Source organism: Leuresthes tenuis, unplaced genomic scaffold (genome assembly GCF_036924035.1).
Source record: "Leuresthes tenuis unplaced genomic scaffold, fLeuTen1.0.hap1 SCAF_15, whole genome shotgun sequence".
Classification (NCBI taxonomy): Eukaryota; Metazoa; Chordata; class Actinopteri; order Atheriniformes; family Atherinopsidae; genus Leuresthes; species Leuresthes tenuis.
The window spans coordinates 8,623,841-8,639,317 of record NW_027325369.1 but is presented as its reverse complement, the minus strand read 5'-3'; positions in this window follow the sequence as shown (position 1 = coordinate 8,639,317).

Here is a 15,477-nt window from a genome sequence, read left to right as displayed (position 1 = left end):
CTCTGCGCCTCTCACCACGGGCAACTCCAGAGTGGAAGAGAGTCCAACCCCTCTCAAGAGTACTGGTTCCAGATCCCAAGCCGTGCGTCGAGGTGAGTCCGACTATATCTAACGGTCTGATGAAGTTTCAACAATAAACAACAAACTTTGTATTATGAGAAAGAACCAGACTCATTCTTCAGGAATCCGAAAAAAAGCTCTATTTTACGAGTTATGCACAAATTCGGATTCTCCTATAAAACGAATTCCTTAACTCAAACCAAGTTAAGACTGCTTTGTCCTTCATATTTATTCATGTCTAATCAAGTTTCAATGATAAACAACGTTGTACTTTGTAGAATGAGAAAGAACTTCTTCAGCAATAAGCATCTCTCGACAAATGACGAAATACAGATTTTGCTATAAAATTAATTGCTATCAGCCTGACTTAAAACTGTTTGTCTTCCTTATTTATCCACTTCAAATCAAGTTTCAACAATTAAAAAAATTTTGTAGTTTGAGAAAGAACAACTTAATCTTGAGCAATCAGTATAAAAAGAGGGTAAGCAAAGGTGCGAATGTCAAACCATACATGATCAAAACAGGGAGCGGAGGTGTTTGGCTGAGACAAGGTGTGAATGTCCACCCATAATTAATGAAAAGCGGGCATCATGTAGGTTCGAATGCCCAACCATACATCATCAAAAGCAGGAGTGGATATGTTCGGCTACAAGAAGGTTTGAACGTCTGACCATAGTTTGTAAAAAGCGGGTAAGAAAAGGTTCGAATGCCCGAACATACACCATCAAAGGAGGGAGCGGAGGTGTTCCGCTGTAAGAAGGTGTGAATGTCCGACCATAGTTGGTAAAAAACGGGTAAGAAAAGGTTAAAATACCCGACTGTACACAATCAGTAGCGGGTGCGGAGTTGTTCGGCTACTAAAAGGTGTGAAAGTCCGACCATGGTTTGTAAAAAGCGGGTAAGAAAAGGTGCGAATGCCCGAAAATGTATGATCAAAAGAGGGAGCGGAGGTGTTCGGCTGCAAGAAGGTGTGAATGTACACCCATAATTACTGAAAAATTGGTAAGAAAAGGTGCGAATGCCCAACTATACATAATCAAAAGCAGGAGTGGATGTGTTCGGCTCCAAGAAGGGTTGAATGTCTGACCATAGTTTGTAAAAAGCAGGTAAGAAAAGGTTTGACTGCCCGAACATACACCATCAAAAGAGGGAGCGGAGGTGTTCCGCTGTAAGAAGGTGTGAATGTCCGACCATAGTTGGTAAAAAGCGGGTAAGAAAAGGTTAAAATACCCGACTGTACACAATCAATAGCGGGAGCGGAGTTGTTCGGCTACTAAAAGATGTGAAAGTCCGACTATGGTTTGTAAAAAGCGGGTAAGAAAAGGTGCTAATGCCCGACAATGTATGATCAAAAGAGGGAGCGGAGGTGTTCGGCTGCAAGAAGGTCTGAATGTCCAACCATAATTTGTAAAAACCGGGAAGGAAAGGCTCGAAAGCCCGACTATACACCATCAAAAGCGGGAGCAGAGTGGTTCAGCTGCAAGAAGGTCTGAATGTCCATCAATAATTGCTTTAAAACATGAAAGAAAATTTTCGAATATCATCCGCACATGATCATAAGAAGGAGAGGAGGTGTTCAGCTGCAAGAAGGTGTGAATGTCCACCCATAATTCCTGAAACATGGGTAAAAAAAGGTGCGAATGCCCAACCATACATTATCAAAAGCAGGTGTGAATGTCAGATCATAATTTGCAAAAAGCTGATGAGAAAGTGTGAGAATGCCCGACTATACACCATCAAATGCGGGAGCGGAGGTGTTCGGCTCTGAGTAGGTGTGAATGTCCGACCATAATTGCTGAAAAATGTGTTAGAAAAGGAAAGAATGCCAGACCATACATCATCAAAAGCGAGAGAGGTGGTGTTCGGCTGCAAAAAGGTGTAAATGTTCGACTAAAGTTTGTAAAAAGCGGGTAAGACATGGTGCGAATGCCTGACAAGGTATGATCAAAAGCAGGAGCGGAGGTGTTCAGCTGCAAGAAGGTCTAAATGTCCATCAATAATTGCTAGAAAACATGAAAGAAAATTTTCGAAAATCAAACCGCACATGATCATAAGTGGGAGAGGAGGTGTTCAGCTGCAAGAAGGTGTGAATGTCCACCCATTATTCCTGACAAATGGGTAAAAAAAAGGTGCGAATGCCCAACCATACATCATCAAAAGCAGGAGTGGATGTGTTCGGCTACAAGAAGGTGTGAACGTCCAACCAAAGTTTGTAAAAAGCAGTTAAGAAAAGGTTTGAATATCCAACCAAACATAATCAAAAGCGGGAGCATAGCTTTTCGACTGCAAGTAGGTGTGACTGTCAGATCATAATTTGCAAAAAGCTGATGAGAAAGGGTGAGAATGTCCGACTGCACACCATCAAATGCGGGAGCGGAGTTGTTCGGCTGTGAGTAGGTGTGAATCTCCGACCGTAATTTCTGAAAAATGTGTTAGAAAAGGTAAGAATGCCGGTCCATACATCATCAAACGCGAGAGAGGTGGTGTTCGGCTGCAAGTAGGTGTGAATGTCCAGCCATAATTACTCACAAACGGGTAAGAAAAGGTAGTATTGCCAGACCATACATGATCAAAACAGGGAGCGGAGGTGGTTTAGCTGCAAAAAGGGGTGAATGTCCAACTAAAGTTCAAATATATTAACAAAAGCGGGAGGAGAGGTCTTCGGATTAGAGTGGTTGAAATTTCCAACCATAATCTATAAAATGCGGTGAAAAAAAAGGTGTGAAGGAATGAATTTTATAGCAAAATCCGAAATCATGCATAACTCCGCAAAAGGAACGTATTGCTCAACCAAAGGGATGCTTCTTTCTCATTCAGGGTAATATGAGGAACTTTATGCTTGATACATTCTGATACATGAAGGACAAAGCAATTTTAACTTGATTTGAGCAAAGCAATTCATTTTATAGGAAAATCCGAAATCGTGCAGGACTCATGAAAGTAAGCTTATTCTCGGATTCCTGATCCTCCAGTGTTGCTCTTTCCTATACTGCAAAATACAGCCTTGTTCTTTGTTGAAATCGATATAGACATTGATAAATATGAAGGACAAAGCAGTTTCCACTTTGTTTGAGTGAAGGAATTAATTTTATAGCAAAATCCCAAATCAAGCAGAACGTATGAAAATAAGCTTGTTTTCGGATTCCTGATCCTTCAGTGTTGCTATTTCTTCTACTGCAAAATACAATGTTGTTCTTTGTTGAAGTAAATCTAGACATTGATAAATATGAAGGACAAAGCAGTTTTAACATAGTTTGAGTAAAGGAATTCATTTTATACATAAAATCCCAAATCATGCAGAACGTATGAAAATAAGCTTATTCTCGGATTCCTGTTCCTTCAAGTGCTGCTCGTTCTACTACTGCAAAATACAATGTTGTTCTTTGTTGAAGTAAATCTAGACATTGATAAATATGAAGGACAAAGCAGTTTCCACTTTGTTTGAGTGAAGGAATTAATTTTATAGCAAAATCCCAAATCAAGCAGAACGTATGACAATAAGCTTGTTTTCGGATTCCTGATCCTTCAGTGTTGCTATTTCTTCTACTGCAAAATACAATGTTGTTCTTTGTTGAAGTCAATCTAGACATTGATAAATATGAAGGACAAAGCAGTTTTAACATAGTTTGAGTAAAGGAATTCATTTTATACATAAAATCCCAAATCATGCAGAACGTATGAAAATAAGCTTATTCTCGGATTCCTGTTCCTTCAAGTGTTGCTCTTTCTACTACTGCAAAATACAATGTTGTTCTTTGTTGAAGTAAATCTAGACATTGATAAATATGAAGGACGAAGCAGTTTTCACTTGGTTTGAGTGAAGGATTTGCAGCTGAAAACCTCCCGCTCCCGCTTTTGATTGTGTATAGTCGGGCTTTCGAGCCTTTTCTTACCCGGTTTTTAGAAATTATGGTTGGACATTCAGACCTTGCAGCCGAAGACCTCCACTCCCTCTTTTGATCATACATTGTCGGGCATTCGCACCTTGTCTTACCCGCTTTTTACAAACTATAGTCAGACATTCACACCTTGCAGCTGAACCACCTCAGCTCCCTGTTTTGATCATGTATGGTCTGGCAATACTACCTTTTCTTACCCGTTTGTGAGTAATTATGGCTGGACATTCACACCTACTTGCAGTCGAACAGCTCTGCTCCCGCTTTTGATGGTATATATTCGGGCATTCGAACCTTTTCTTAACTGCTTTTTGCAAACTTTGGTCGGACGTTCACACCTTCTTGCAGCCGAACACCTCCGCTTCCACTTTTGATGGTATATATTCGGGCATTCGAACCTTTTCTTAGCAGCTTTTTACAAACCATAGTTGAACTTTCACACCTTCTTGTAGCCGAACACCTCCGCTCCCGCTTTTGATGGTGTATAGTCAGGCATTTGAACCTTTTCTTACCCGCTTTTTACAAACTATGGTCGGACATTCAAACCTTCTTGTAGCCGAAAACCTCCGCTCCCTCTTTTGATCATACATTGACGGGCATTCGCATCTTTTCTTACCCGTTTTTTACAAACCATGGTCGGACTGTCACACATTCTTGTAGCCAAACACATCCGCTCCCGCTATTGATTGTGAACAGTCGGGTATTTTAACCTTTTCTTACCCGTTTTTTACCAACTATGGTCGGACATTCACACCTTCTTACAGCGGAACACCTCCGCTCCCTCTTTTGATGGTGTATGTTTGGGCATTCGAACCTTTTCTTACCCGCTTTTTACAAACTATGCTCGGACATTCAAACCTTCTTGTAGCCGAACACATCCACTCCTGCTTTTGATGATGTATGGTTGGGCATTCAAACCTACTTGTTTCCCGCTTTTCATTAATTTTGGGTGGACATTCACACCTTGTCACAGCCAAACACCTCCGCTCCCTGTTTTGATCATGTATGGTTGGACATTCGCACCTTTTCTCACCCGCTTTTTGCCAACTATGGTCGGCTGTTCACAGCTTCCTCTCCACCATACTTGTATGGTGGGATATTCACACCCACTTGCATCCGAAGACCTTTTGTTGATATTTAGTCGGTCATTCGCAGCTTACCCGCTTTTGGCAAACTATGGCCTTCATGCAGCCAAACACCTCTGATCTCGCTTTTGATGATGTAAGGTTGGGCATTCAGACCTTGCTTCACCTGCTTTTCACCAAATATAGTCGGACATTCACACCTTCTTGCAGCCGAACACTTCCGCTCCACCTTTTAGTGTTCTATCACACCTTTTTTTTCACCGCATTTTATAGATTATGGTTGGAAATTCTCAACCACTCTCATCCGAAGACCTCTCCTCCCGCTTTTGTTAATATATTTGAACTTTAGTCGGACATTCACACCTTCTTGCAGCTGAACCACCTCCGCTCCCTGTTTTGATCATGTATGGTCTGGCAATACTACCTTTTCTTACCCGTTTGTTAGTAATTATGGCTGGACATTCACACCTACTTGCAGCTGAACACCACCTCTCCCGCTTTTGATGATGTATGGACCGGCATTCTTACCTTTTCTAACACATTTTTCAGCAATTATGGTCGGAGATTCACACCTACTCACAGCCGAACAACTCCGCTCCCGCATTTGATGGTGTATAGTCGGGCATTCTCACCCTTTCTCATCAGCTTTTTGCAAATTATGATCTGACATTCACACCTGCTTTTGATAATGTATGGTTGGGCATTCGCACCTTTTCTTACCCATTTTTCAGTAATTATGGGTGGACATTCACACCTTCTTGCAGCTGAACACCTCCTCTCCCGTTATTGATTGTGTACAGTCGGGTATTTTAACCTTTTCTTACCCGCTTTTTACCAAATATGTTCGGACATTCACACCGTCTTACAGCGGAACACCTCTGCTCCCGCTTTTGATGGTGTATAGTCAGGCATTTGAACCTTTTCTTACCCGCTTTTTACAAACTATGGTCGGACATTCAAACCTTCTTGTAGCCGAAAACCTCCGCTCCCTCTTTTGATTATACATTGTTGGGCATTCGCACCTTATTTACAAACTATAGTCACACATTCACACCTTGCAGCTGAGCCACCTCAGCTCCCTGTTTTGATAGTGTATGTTCGGGCATTCGAACCTATTCTTACCCCCTTTTTACAAACTATGCTCGGAGATTCACACCTACTCACAGCTGAACAACTCCGCTCCCGCATTTGATGATGTCTTGTCCGGCATTCTAGTCTCTTCTAACACATTTTTCAGCAATTATGGTCGGACATTCACACCTACTCACAGCCGAACACTTCCGCTCCCGCATTTGATGGTGTATAGCCGGGCATTCCCACCCTTTCTCATCAGCTTTTTGCAAATTATGATCTGACATTCACCTACTTGCAGTCGAACTCCCGCTTTTGATTGTGTTTGGTTGGATATTCGAACCTTTTCTTAACTGCTTTTTACAAACTTTGGTCGGACGTTCACACCTTCTTGCAGCCGAACACATCCACTTCCACTTTTGATGGTATATATTCGGGCATTCGAACCTTTTCTTACCCGCTTTTTACAAACCGTGGTCGGACTTTCACACCTTCTTGTAGCCAAACAACTCCGCTCCCGCTATTGATTGTGTACAGTCGGGTATTTTAACCTTTTCTTACCCGCTTTTTACCAACTATGGTCGGACATTTACACCTTCTTACAGCGGAACACCTCCGCTCCCTCTTTTGATGGTCTATGTTCGGGCATTCGAACCTTTTCTTACCCGCTTTTTACAAACTATGGTCGGACATTCAAACCTTCTTGTAGCCGAACACATCCACTCCTGCTTTTGATGATGTATGGTTGGGCATTTTCACCTTTTCTTACCCATTTTTCAGTAATTATGGGTGGACATTCACACCTTCTTGCAGCTGAACAACTCCTCTCCCGCTTATGATCATGTGCGGTTTGATATTCGAAAATTTTCTTTCATGTTTTAAAGCAATTATTGATGGACATTCAAATCTTCTTGTAGCCGAACACATCCACTCCTGCTTTTGATGATGCATGGTTTGGAATTCGCACCCTTTTTTTACCCATTTTTCAGGAATTTTGGGTGGACATTCAGACCTTCTTGCAGCCGAAAACCTCTGCTCCCTCTTTTTATCATACATTGTCGGGCATTCGCACCTTATCTTACCCGCTTTTTACAAACTATAGTCAGACATTCACACCTTGCAGCTGAACCACCTCCGCTCCCTGTTTTGATCATGTATGGTCTGGCAATACTACCTTTTCTTACCCGTTTGTGAGTAATTATGGCTGGACAATCACACCTACTTGCAGTCGAACAGCTCTGCTCCCGCTTTTGATTATGTTTGGTTGGATATTCGAACCTTTTCTTAACTGCTTTTTACAAACTTTGGTCGGACGTTCACACCTTCTTGCAGCCGAACACCTCCGCTTCCGCTTTTGATGGTATATATTCGGGCATTCGAACCTTTTCTTACCAGCTTTTTACAAACCATGGTTGGACTTTCACACCTTCTTGTAGCCGAACAACTCCGCTCCCCCTATTGATTGTGTACAGTCGGGTATTTTAACCTTTTCTTACCCGCTTTTTACCAACTATGGTCGGACATTCACACCGTCTTACAGCGGAACACCTCCGCTCCCGCTTTTGATGGTGTATAGTCAGGCATTTGAACCTTTTCTTACCCGCTTTTTACAAACTATTGTCGGACATTCAAACCTTCTTGTAGCCAAAAACCTCCGCTCCCTCTTTTGATCATACATTGTCGGGCATTCGCACCTTATCTTACCCGCTTTTTACAAACTATAGTCAGACATTCACACCTTGGTGCTGAACCACCTCAGCTCCCTGTTTTGATCATGTATGGTCTGGCAATACTACCTTTTCTTACCCGTTTGTGAGTAATTATGGCTGGACATTCACACCTACTTGCAGTCGAACAGCTCTGCTCCCGCTTTTGATTATGTTTGGTTGGATATTCGAACCTTTTCTTAACTGCTTTTTACAAAGTTTGGTCGGACGTTCACACCTTCTTGCAGCTGAACACCTCCGCTTCCGCTTTTGATGGTATATATTCGGGCATTCGAACCTTTTCTTAGCAGCTTTTTACAAACCATGGTTGGACTTTCACACCTTCTTGTAGCCGAACAACTCCGCTCCCGCTATTGATTGTGTACAGTCAGGTATTTTAACCTTTTCTTACCCGCTTTTTACCAACTATGGTCGGACATTCACACCGTCTTACAGCGGAACACCTCCGCTCCCGCTTTTGATGATGTACTGTCAGGCATTTGAACCTTTTCTTACCCGCTTTTTACAAACTATGGTCGGACATTCAAACCTTCTTGTAGCCAAAAACCTCCGCTCCCTCTTTTGATCATACATTGTTGGGCATTCGCACCTTTTCTTACCCGTTTTTTACAAACCATGGTCGGACTTTCAAACCTTCTTGTAACCCAACACATCCACTCCTGCTTTTGATGATATATGTTTGGGCATTCGCACCTTTTCTTACCCATTTTTCAGTAATTATGGGTGGACATTCACACCTTCTTGCAGCTGAACACCTCCTCTCCCGCTTATGATGGTGTATAGTCGGGCTTTCAAGCCTTTTCTTACCCGGTTTTTACAAATTATAGTTGGACATTCAGACCTTCTTACAGCCGAAAACCTCCACTCCCTCTTTTGATCATACATTGTCGGGCATTAGCACCTTTTCTTACCCGCTTTTTACAAACCATAGTCGGACTTTCACATCTTTTAGTAGCCGAACAACTCCGCTCCCGCTATTGATGGTGTATGTTCGGGCAGTCAAACCTTTTCTTACCTGCTTTTTACAAACTATGGTCAGACATTCAACCCTTCTTGGAGCCGAACACATCCACTCCTGCTTTTGATTATGTATAGTTGGGCATTCGCACCTTTTCTTACCCATTTTTCAGTAATTATGGGTGTACATTCACACCTTCTTGCAGCTGAACACCTCCGCTCCCTCTTTTGATCATACATTTTCGGGCATCAGCACCTTTTCTTACCCGCTTTTTACAAACCATGGTCGGACTTTCACACCTTTTAGTAGCCGAACAACTCCGCACCCGCTACTGATTGTGTACAGTCGGGTATTTTAACCTTTTCTTACCCGTTTTTTACCAACTACGGTCGGACATTCACACCTTCTTACAGCGGAACACCTCCGCTCCCTCCTTTGATGGTGTATGTTCGGGCATTCGAACCTTTTCTTACCCGCTTTTTACAAACTATGGTCAGACGTTCAAACCTTCTTGTAGCCGAACATATCCACTCCTGCTTTTGATGATGTATGGTTGGGGATTCGAACCTACTTGTTGCCCGCTTTTCATTAATTATGGGTGGAGATTCACACCTTGTCTCAGCCAAACACCTCCGCTCCCTGTTTTGATCATGTATGGTTTGACATTCGCACCTTGTCTTACCCTCTTTTTATACTGATTGCTCAAGATTAAGTTGTTCTTTCTCAAACTACAACATTTTTTTAATTGTTGAAACTTGATTTGAAGTGGATAAATAAGGAAGACAAACAGTTTTAAGTCAGGCTGATAGCAATTAATTTTATAGCAAAATCTGTATTTCGTCATTTGTCGAGAGATGCTTATTGCTGAAGAAGTTCTTTCTCATTCTACAAAGTACAACGTTGTTTATCATTGAAACTTGATTAGACATGAATAAATATGAAGGACAAAGCAGTCTTAACTTGGTTTGAGTTAAGGAATTCGTTTTATAGGAGAATCCGAATTCGTGCATAACTCGTAAAATAGAGCTTATTTTCGGATTCCTGAAGAATGAGTCTGGTTCTTTCTCATAATACAAAGTTTGTTGTTTATTGTTGAAACTTCATCAGACCGTTAGATATAGTCGGACTCACCTCGACGCACGGCTTGGGATCTGGAACCAGTACTCTTGAGAGGGGTTGGACTCTCTTCCACTCTGGAGTTGCCCGTGGTGAGAGGCGCAGAGCAGGTGTGGGCATACTTATTGCCCCCCGGCTGTGTGCCAGTACATTGGGGTTTACCCCAGTGAACGAGAGGGTAGCCTCCCTCCGCCTTGGGTGGGGGGACTAGTCCTGACTGTTGTTTGTGCCTATGCGCCAAACAGCAGTTCAGATTACCTACCCTTTTTGGAGTCTCTGGGGGAGGCACTGGAGAATGCTCCTACCGGAGACTCCCTCATTCTGCTGGGGGACTTCAATGCTCACGTGGGCAATGACAGTGAGACCTGGAGGGGTGTGATTGGGAGGAACGGCCCCCCCGATCTGAATCAGAGTGGTGTTATGTTGTCTGACTTCTGTGCCAGTCATAGACTGTCCATAACGAACACCATGTTCAGGCATAAGGGTGTCGCTATGTGCACTTGGCACCAGGACACCCTTGGCCGCAGTTCGATGATCGACTTTGTTGTTGTATCATCGGACTTGCGGCCGTATGTCCTGGACACTCGGGTGAAGAGAGGGGCGGAGCTGTCAACTGATCACCACCTGGTGGTGAGTTGGCTCCGCTGGTGGGGGAGGATGCCGATCAGACCTGGCAGGCCCAAACGTATTGTGAGGGTCTGCTGGGAGCGTTTGTCAGAATCCCCCGTCAGAAGGAGCTTTAACTCCCACCTCCGGCAGAGCTTCAACCATATTTGAGGTGGGGGACATTGAATGGGCCATGTTCCGTGACTCCATTGCCGAGGCAGCTGGTCGGAGTTGTGGCCGTAAGGTGGTCGGTGCCTGTCGTGGCGGCAACCCTCGAACCTGCTGGTGGACACCAGTGGTGAGGGAAGCCGTCAAGCTGAAGAAGGAGTCCTATCGGGCCTTTTTGGCCAGTGGGACCCTGGAAGAAGCTGATAGGTACCGACGGGCCAGACGGGCCGCGGCTTCGGCGGTTGCTGAGGCAAAAACTCGGGCCTGGGAGGAGTTCGGTGAGACCATGGAGAACGATTTCCGGACGGCCTCGAAAAGATTCTGGTCCACCATCCGCCGTCTCAGGGGGGGGAAGCGGCTCACAGTCAACACTGTTTACAGTGGGGACGGGGCTTTGCTGACCTCAACTCGGGATGTTGTGAGTCGGTGGGGGGAGTACTTCGAGGAACTCCTCAATCCTACCAACACGTGCTCGGAAGAGGCAGAGTCGGAGAGCTCGGAGACGGGGCCTCCCATTTCTGGGGCTGAGGTTGCCGAGGTGGTTAAAAAGCTCCTCGGTGGCAAGGCCCCGGGGGTGGATGAGGTCCGTCCTGAGTTTCTCAAGGCTCTGGATGTTGTAGGGCTGTCTTGGCTGACACGCCTCTGCAGTATCGCGTGGACATCGGGGACAGTGCCTCTGGACTGGCAGATTGGGGTGGTGGTCCCCCTCTTTAAAAAGGGGGACCGGAGGGTGTGTTCCAACTATAGGGGTATCACACTCCTCAGCCTCCCTGGTAAGGTCTATTCGGGGGTATTGGAGAGGAGGATCCGTCGGATAATCGAGCCTCGGATTCAGGAGATGCAGTGTGGCTTTCGTCCTGGCCGTGGAACAGTGGACCAGCTCTATACCCTCGGCAGGATCCTGGAGGGTGCATGGGAGTTCGCCCAACCAGTCTACATGTGTTTTGTGGACTTGGAGAAAGCGTTCGACCGTGTCCCTCGTGGAGTCCTGTGGGGGGTGCTCCAGGAATATGGAGTGCCGGACCCCTTGATAGGGGCCGTTCGGTCTCTGTATGACCGGTGCCAGAGTTTGGTCCGCATTGCCGGCAGTAAGTCGGATACGTTTCCGGTGAGAGTTGGACTCCGTCAGGGCTGCCCTTTGTCACCGATTCTGTTCCTAACTTTTATGGACAGAATTTCTAGGCGGAGCCAGGGCGTTGAGGGTGTCCCATTTGGCGACCTCAGAATCGGGTCTCTGCTTTTTGCAGATGATGTGGTTCTGTTAGCGTCGTCAGGCCGTGACCTTCAGCTCTCACTGGAGTGATTCGCAGCCGAGTGTGAAGCGGCTGGGATGAGAATCAGCACCTCCAAATCCGAGACTATGGTTCTCAGCCGGAAAAGGGTGGAATGCTCTCTCCGGGTCGGGAATGAGATCCTTCCCCAAGAGGAGGAGTTCAAGTATCTCGGGGTCTTGTTCACGAGTGACGGACGAATGGAGCGGGAGATTGACGGGCGGATCGGTGCGGCGCCTGCAGTGTTGCAGGCTCTGCACCGACCCGTCGCTGTGAAGAGGGAGCTGAGCCAGAAGGCGAAGCTCTCTACTTACTGGTCAATCTACGTTCCCATCCTCACCTATGGTCACGAGTTGTGGGTAGTGACCGAAAGAACAAGATCGCGAATACAAGCGGCCGAAATGGGTTTCCTCCGCAGGGTGTCTGGGCTCTCCCTTAGAGATAGGGTGAGAAGCTCAGTCATCCGGGAGGGGCTCGGAGTAGAACCGCTGCTCCTCCGCATTGAGAGGAGTCAGATGAGGTGGCTCGGGCATCTGGTTAGGATGCCCCCTGGGCGCCTCCCTGGGGAGGTGTTCCGGGCACGTCCCACTGGGAGGAGACCCCGGGGGAGACCCAGGACACGTTGGAGAGACTATGTCTCTCGGCTGGCCTGGGAACGCCTCGGGGTCCCCCCGGAAGAGCTGGAGGAAGTGGCCGGGGACAGAGACGTCTGGGTTTCTCTGCTCAAGGTGCTGCCCCCGACCCGACCCCCGGATAAGCGGCAGATGATGGATGGATGGATGGATATATCCTCCACCAACCAGACTTACAACCCCCGACTAGGGTAGCAGAATTTCTAAGCATCTGTACCCCAAAACTACTATCAAAAATATATAAATTATTGTCTAAGATAGATGACGTGATGTAGTGGATGGGGCCACGTAGGTGGTCCCCTTTGGTTGCACTCTGCAGTTCCCTGCCCCTGTTTTAATTACACCTTAGACATTACTACTTATCAAACACACTCACACACACACATTAGGTCTTGGGGGGTGGTTACACTGAGTGGCATCGGGTGGGCGGGGCTCTTTGGGTATGTAGGCTGCCCAGAGTGCCGCGCTCCCAGTTCTACAAGTTTGGCTGCCCCTCAATTTTAATTGCTCACTATTAGAAAATATTGAAGAGCCAGAAGGGTGAGGGGAGGGGTCTTCTTCACACACCCCTGCTTCCTGGTGTCTGCTCGGGGCAGGAGGGGCCAGGAGGATTAATCAATTTTTCTGCTGGTTCGGGGTCTGTGGTGGCTGGGGGGTTGCTGGCCTCCTGGTGTGCCCGCTGCACTACACCCCAGCAGAGTCGAGGGAGGTAGGATGTGTGGATGTGTGGATGTATGGGACGTGAAAGTGTGTGTGGTAATGATTGGGCCTGGATCTGGGACTTGCTGTCGCCTGGCCTGCCTGTGTTTCTCCCGATGGGGCATCAGCGTTGCCTCTCCCCACTGCTCGCGACTTCACCCACCTGTGGGCACGTCTTGACTCCCAGGGCACTTGGCCAGGGGCGCTGGGGCAGGCGCTGACCCACTTTGTGGCTGTCTGGGGCGCTTGGCCCTCCTGGGTATTGGGTGGGGCCTCTGCCGGGGGGTTTGGGGGCGCTTGGGCTCCTGGGGCCCAGGTCCCGGAGTGCCTCTGCCCTATGCTTATGGGGGCTCTTTCCGGGGGCTTCCTCTGCAGTCTTCTGGGTGGATGCGTGGTTGCCCCTGCGGTGGGCTGCCTGGGTTCTGTGCTCTGTGGGGGCTGCTGGTGGCCTGGGTCTTGTGGCCCTCTCTGCCTGCTTCTGATTGCTTGGGGGGGGCTGTGGATTGTGGCCCTGTACGCTTATACACTCATAACTAAGCACGGTTATCATCTAGGTCCTGTGCCATGGGTGTTGCATGTTCTCACACACACACACACACATTCATTAGTCCAGTAGCATGGTCACTAAGCAGTTGATGTATTATCATGTCGTCTCAGGTCATCTATATCCACAGCTGTGTTGTATGCGATTGCCGCTTCTTGTGCTTGTTTTTGTTTGTTTGTGTGTTTGTTTTTTCTCTGCTTGTCTGCTTTCAGGTGCTCCTGGTGGCGCTAAAGCTGGATTCCCCTCATAGGCCATGGATTGTTGTCTGTTTTGTTTTTTACAGGTGTAGCAGCTGGTTGTCTGGTTTTTGTTTCTATTTTTGTTCTGTTTCCTCTTCTTTCCTCTTCTTCTTTCCTTGTCCCCCGGTCCGGTTCAGTTCAGTTCATGTCATATATTGTAAACAGAAATAAATAAATGGGCATCAAGGGGAGCTTTACATTTATAAAACTTCCCTTGGCAAAACAAATCTGTTTGGCATCAAAGGTATTCAGACTACAATTCTTCTGACATAATGCTGAACAGGACAAGGGGAAAAAAAGTAAAGAAGACAGTTCTGCCGAAAGCCAGGGATAGACCTGTTCTAAGTTCTATACTTTTTAAAAGGGGCGTGTTTATCAACTATGGAATTAGAAGATTTACAAAAATGGTCAAGTGCTAGATCTTCATCTGGGATTTTAACAGTGTCATATAACTATTCAACAGATCAGTTAAAAAAAAGCCTGCTCATGGAGATGTTTCAGGAACTGGATACCAAGCGTGGACCTAATGTTTTCATTTTTGCAATTCTGATACAGGCTATTGAGCAGTGATAACTAACACCAAGTTCAGATACTGCAGATTTTCTACCTTTGATTTGTTAAGATTGAGCCAATCAGGGACAACCTTGAAGGATCTCTTTGGTTTTGTAGGATCAGTAATTACCTGAGAAAGGTTGATATTGGTACACACCTTTTTTAAATGATCAGAGGCAGAGTTCAACTTGTTTAAATTAAAATTGCCACACAGAGATTGGGTTTAGGCCATATGCACACAGAATGACATCAACAAATATAAGAATTTTGAATATATGTAGAGGAATGATACTTTGAAATGTGCTCATTGCGGAGTTATGATCAGTTGAGTAATGAAGGTTGAACTATTCTGGGAAAGAGGTTCTATTCCCAGCATCATGATGGACACTCCTGATATAGAAGGTTTCGCTAACGCATTGGAATTGTTTTACTATTTTCATATGCATGTGCAATGAAGAATTGCTTGCTGCTGATAAATGCAAAGAAGAACAGCTTACACATAGATGCTCACATATAGGCTGCTGAATGCAATGAAGACCTGCTTATCAAGTAAAGTTCAATGTCAATGTGTAATATTCAATTAGGATTTGCAAAACAGTGAAGTTAAACAATGAATGGGTCCATAGTCGGTATGAGAAGACTACAGGAATATTTACCTGGGTGTACGTTCAAACAGAGATGAGAAAATTGCGATAAATAATTGTTTGTTTGTTTGTTTGTTAGTATGTATATGAATGTTATGTGTATAAACTGTGTTGAGTTATAGTTACTCAGTAGTGTCTCAGTGAAACAACCGACGGGGGAAGCCTTGCGGTGACAACAAAAGCAGTGTTTTACTGATCAGTCAAGTTGC